Genomic DNA, 6,002 nt, shown 5'->3' on the forward strand with positions numbered 1-6,002 from the left:
GTGGAGAAATAGAAAACCGTGGTCTGTGTCCTCCTCGGTGTACATGGCTACAGGGCAGTGATTCCAGAGTTTTTGTCTGAAATCTGACCCAGGTTATGAGTCGTCATGAGGTCAGCAGAAATGAAAATGTTCAGATGTTTTTTTTTTGCTGCATAATAATATAAAGTTCTCTGCAGGGGTCAAGCTAGTTGACCCCGTCCAACTATGTCTATACAGTAGACCCTAAACCGGTCTGTGGGTATGACTGGCTGACATTGACTGACTGTGGGTCAGGGCGTCTCTGCTGGATTGGAGTCAAGTGGCGGTGGTAAACTCTGAGCAGCAGACTGTTGTTGTGCGTTTGAATCGTCCTGTCGCACCAGCCCTCAGCCTGTCTGGGGTGTGGAGGCTATTGTGTTTGCCCTGGATTGCGTGGCCTGGGGGAGGATTTGTAACAGTGTCTGTTGGCAGTGGAGAAAAGTTACGGCATTCACTGGCATGATAAAGTTTCCTTCTGTCTGCCATGTGTTGTTCTCTCCACTTCACGGTAGCTCAGTGTTAAAGGAGAGGCTCCGCCCCCAACCAGAGGGAAATACTTCTGCTGAGAAATGTTGGGTCTTTGTTTGTCCGTCACCCTGAAGTGAACGTAATATTGCTGTCAAACAGAAGCTCCAAGCTGCAGCTTCTCCAGTGGCCCCCAGGGCTCAGCACGCTGTAACTGAAGTATTCAGAACACAAACAGATGAAGTGAAGCTCATCACCACACAGACAAAAGGTGTAGCATTTTTTTTTTTTTTTTGGTCTGTTTTAATAATTAGGTGATATATTTTTAATGGCAGCATTTAGGATACAATCTGATATGGCTCAAAATTGTGTTGGATCCCCTAATTTTTTTTTGTTTGCTGTTGCCAGATTAAGGAAACTTGCAGAAAAACCTCTGGAGCTAAGTGATACATGGACTTAAAGATACATCAGTGTATTGTATTATTGATTTATAAAATGTTGAGTTATAATTATACTTCAAATGGCTAGCTTGACTACTTCTCTGGCTCTTCCTCTTCTCTCTGTCTGTCTGCAACTAACCTGTTCATTTAAAACTTAATTTTTAATATATATGTGTAATTCTACTGAAACAAAATCCAATTTGAAGTTTGAAAACGTTAACTTTTCAATTGTGAGAAAATACGAAGTCTATAGGCCCAGTCATACTGTACCAGCTTGTTGGTCTGAATGGTTCTGTGTGTGTCAGACGAAGTGAGGTTGACGTTGGAGGTGAAGTGAGTTTGATGCTGGAGGTGAAGTGCGTTTGACGTTGGAGGTGAAGTCAAGAAGAACTTGACTTTGTTTCTCTTCAAAGAACTTCTCCTACCCTAACAAACCCACTTACATCTAAGGTGCACCTTCTTCTTACTCTACGACCTACTATGTTTACCGTCGCTTGATTGTTCCTCAAACTGTTAGTCACTTTCGATAAAATGCTGCTAAATGTAATGTAAGGTGTTCTTGTTCTCTGTTTTTACTGGACTGCAATAATTCAAATGTGATACCACCTTAAATATTTTCAAGTTGTTAAAGGCCGGTACTTCAAAACCTTAAAAGTGCCTGAGTGGGTTCCGTGAGCTGGATCGTGTGTTTGGAACCTCTGTAGGTTTTTGCTGTGTTTTTCGTTTGTCTTCCTGGTTCCTTCTGTGAAATCTCAGATCTTAGTGACCGCGGCACATGTGTGGGAGTGTTCCTGTTCACGGAGCCTCGTCAATTATTTATCCATAATCATAAACCTCAAAGATGGCGCCTCGGCAAATACAGCAGGCAAACACCTACACTGCAGAAAACACACAAATACACACCCATACACGCATGCACACACACACACACACACACACATGCTTTTATAACCCACAAACGCCCCTTTGCAAACAACCTCACTCTGGACAAACCCGCCAGAACATTCCAGGAACTCAGTGGGTCTCTCCTTCACTTTATCTCCCACGGCTCCATCTCTCAGCTGCCCACTCCTTCCTCCTCTTACCTCTCACTTTTCCTCCATATTGCACCCCAGTATCCTCCCCCCTCACTCACATAAATACCCCCCGTTATTACCACGATTGGCCTTCCCTCAAGACTTACAGTTTGGTTTTGAGTTTCACAGGTCGCTTCATTTAAAACCTGTTTGTTTTTGTTTCTATAAATTTCTGTTTTTCTAACGGACCCTCCTGGAACCCCACTCCACCCTCCCCCCTTCTGTTTTTGTTTGTTTTTAAAGAATCCTTTCCTCCCTCTTGTTTTCTTCTCACTCACACACACACATGCACACTCTCTCACACACACACATACCTAAATTCAGTGTTTTTCTTTGAGATGAGCTCTTGGCAGGCTGTGGCAGTATTAAACGCTGCAAGGCACAGGAAGTGTGGGTTATCAGGGGAGTGTCTCTCTTCCTGTCTCCAATTGAAGGACAAAAACACCACAATCTTCTGCAGGAAGCAGAGACACGGACCACGGATTAGCTGCTACGGTTAGACGCCGACGTTTTAATTTGACGCAGATTGAAGTCAAATTAACCTTAAAGATCAGATCAGGGAAAATGGCGGCACAGAAATGACAGACACAATACAAAGAAAAAATGACCAAAAATCTTAGGACTTAAAACAAAGAGTTAAACGGATGGTCAACATTATCAGTAAAATACCAAATATTTGGACAAAACAGCTTTGAATTATCAAACATTATTGGTTTAGACAGAAACAATTCCACACAAGACAAAATGATTTTTAAAATGACAAATGAGCCAAAATTTCTTTTTTTAAATGTATGAAAAAAAAGTTTTTATCTTGTTGATCAAATATAAATATAATATGTGTTTCGCTCTCCAGCCCTGTCCTTGACTGAAGGATCTAGAAAATCAATCAACAACCAATTTAATTTTTAAGCTTTTAAAGTTTAAGGGCTTTTCTTTTGTAATTTTCTAAAATTTTTAGAAAGTAATTACGTATACTCATTCTCATTATTCAATCATCAGAAATACTTTATATTTATTTATATTTATCCTCTATTCTGTTCCCTTTAGAGTCACGGGTGGAGCTCAGGCCAAATCCATTAGTAAGGGCACAACGGTGGGGTCTCACCCTGTGCAGTTCCCCAGTCCACCACAGGGCCACATACAAATGACCATTCACACTCATATTCACACCAATGGTCAGTTCAGAGTGAACAGTTAAAAACAGGGAATGTCAGATTATTTTTTAAATTGAATGCTCACCTCAGCTCTTTTTAGAGTTACTCTGTTGATCTAATAAGAAAAGATTGAACAGGGAGTCGTGTGTCTGTGTGATTTAATCTATTGTTCTTTTTTCAACTAATGACCAGCAGTTACCAGCTGGGCTTAGAACCAATGGTCTTCTTGCTATCGGGCCAGAGCTCCAACCCCAGTCGTAGTAAATGAAAACTTTCAAATCAACCAAAATACATCGGAAAACTGATCTAAGGTTTAGATTCTGCTCTGTTTTGTTTCTTCTCTTTTGGTAAATATTAATGTACGGTTTTATAAACTCATGGTTCTCCCCCCTCCTTCCTCTACATTTCTCTGTAAAACCATTTTCTACCATCTGGCAGTGAGTGATGTCACCAGCTGTACCAGGAACAGTTTATTTCACTGGAAGCACACTGCAATTATCAACGGCTGGTGGTTTCAGGTCAGCAGTGCACGCAGCTGCTCCCACTGAACTCCCATCAGTCTCCGGCACATTCTCAAAGTAGATGTGGAAAAGAAAATACTTTAGTTCATGCCCTGCTCCAGTAGAGGACCAGGAAAAGACTTGTTATTTGAACTAAACAGGAAAACAAACACCTGCTCCACCCTGACGTTCTGCTGCGTTCACTGCCAACGCAACCAAACGAGTAGAACTGAGAACCGGAGCGGGGATTTACTGTATCTGGATTCATTGTAGTTTACTGTACAGTATGTCAGTACAAATACTCGGACACAGGTCTGTGTAGTACAGATGAGTGAAATGCACAATGTCAACATCAGCCCAAAATGGGAATCTACAATAATTTAAGATAATTCCTTAAGGCCTTATGTCAGGAATTAATAAAAAAAAGAAAGAAAGATCAGATTTAATTGGAATAAAACATTTTATAATTGAGACCTTTGATGCAAAATGTTTACTGTCATACATAAAACAGTCAAATGTGGCCTAACGTTTACACAGACCTAAATACAAAGCAGTCAAAATGTTCTAGGATTGATCAGAAAATGCAAAAAAACAAAAAAAAAAGAAACGCAAAAAATGTTTCTTTTGTTAAAACTGAAAAAATTGGACACTCTTTAACACGTTTTTGTACTTTTGTACAGATATATTTTTGAATTAATTGGTTCTTGAACTTTTGGTTTCATCATCTGGTCAAAATAGAATAAAATGTGATTTATAAATCAAACCTAAGAAGTCTAAAATCTCAACAAATGTCAGATTATTTTTTAAATTGAATGCTCACCTCAGCTCTTTTTAGAGTTACTCTGTTGATCTAATAAGAAAAGATTGAACAGGGAGTCGTGTGTCTGTGTGATTTAATCTATTGTTCTTTTTTCAACTAATCATGATCAAAGCTAATGAATATTTTTATAATGGTGTAAAAGTTTTTATTGTCCTGTCATTTTGAGCTAAATTTTGAAATATTGATTGAAATGCCTGAGGGGATACACATTGGAAAGGTGGTTATTGCCTCTTGCCTTACAGCAAAAAGGTGATTGGTTCGAGCCCTAGTGGTAACTGCCATTCTTTAGTTTGTATCTGCTTCTTGTGTGTGTGCAGAACTTTCCCCTTGCCGTGTGTTTATCTCAATACGTATGTGACCTTTATGCACGTTCATCAGTTAGTCATCAACTAATCAGTAGCTTCTTTATCTGGTATCAGCAGTTCAACTGTATTTTCGTAAATGCGTTGCTCTGATAATTTCAGCTGTTGGCTTTTTATCTCAGTCTGGAGCCTGGACACGTGTGTCCATTCCAGAACGATGGCATTCTCTTAATCTTATGCCAAGCATGCTCCCTGTCATCTCCACATGGTGGAGTCTCTGATGGGAACCACATTTCTTCTTTTGGCCCTAGTTTGACTCGTAATTTTTACACAACCTGCGGAGGTTTGATTAAAAAAAAAAAAAAAAACTTCCTCAGTTCGAGTGTGTGTTTGAAGATGTCTGCTGTGTCATTGAAGCCAGCATTTTCTTGGTGGGTGTGACGAAAGTCAAGTCCAGAGTTCAGCTGTTCTACTAACCCCTTCTACTCCCCCAGCACTTCATTCATGTGTTATTGTACTCATTGAACCAGTTTTTAAGGTGTGTTTTCACCTCAAAGCAAGAAAAAAAATCATTATCATTATAAAACAAAAATTTTGATAATTTTATTTTTTCATTTCTGTATGTTTTAAATCAAAATACAGCATTTTGAAAACAAAATTAAATTTTTCATCAAAATTCTAATTTCTTCAACTTAAAAATGATTATGAAAATTTTGGAACCTCCCCCCCAAAAGAAAACATTAATTTTCTTTCTTTTCTGCATGGTTCTCATCAAAATATATCATTTTGAAAAAACAATGTGGAATTTTTTTTCTTGCCCCAAAAAGTCTCATCTTTGGTCAGATGTTGAAAAATTATGATGAACATTTTTGAAAAAAAATAATAGATCAGGTTTGGCAAAAAATTTCCTGAAAAATATTTTCTCAATTTTTCTTTTCAAAATGCTGACAAGAAACATGCAGAAAAGAAAGAAATTTAATTTTTTTTTCTTCAAAAATTTTCATCATAACTTTTTAACATCTGACTAAAAAGTATGGTTTGGCTGAAGAAATTTTCAAAAACAATTTTATGGGAAAATGTTTTTTCAAAATGCTGTAATTTGATGAGAAAAATACAGAAAAGACAAAAATTAAAAAAAAATTCAAAATTTTTCATCATCATTTTTTAACATCTGAACAAAAATTATGGTTTTGCCAAAACTTTTTTGAAATATTCAGATAAAATACT

At 38.0% G+C, this 6,002-nt stretch overlaps 1 protein-coding gene across 1 annotated transcript in view; it reads left to right on the forward strand.

Annotated features, from left to right (window-relative positions):
* LOC103399890 (1-phosphatidylinositol 4,5-bisphosphate phosphodiesterase gamma-1-like) overlaps positions 1–6,002 on the forward strand; it is a 784,699-nt gene that overhangs the window by 1,137 nt on the left and 777,560 nt on the right.

Source organism: Cynoglossus semilaevis, chromosome 2, assembly GCF_000523025.1.
Source record: "Cynoglossus semilaevis isolate Cse_v1.0 chromosome 2, Cse_v1.0, whole genome shotgun sequence".
NCBI lineage: Eukaryota > Metazoa > Chordata > Actinopteri > Pleuronectiformes > Cynoglossidae > Cynoglossus > Cynoglossus semilaevis.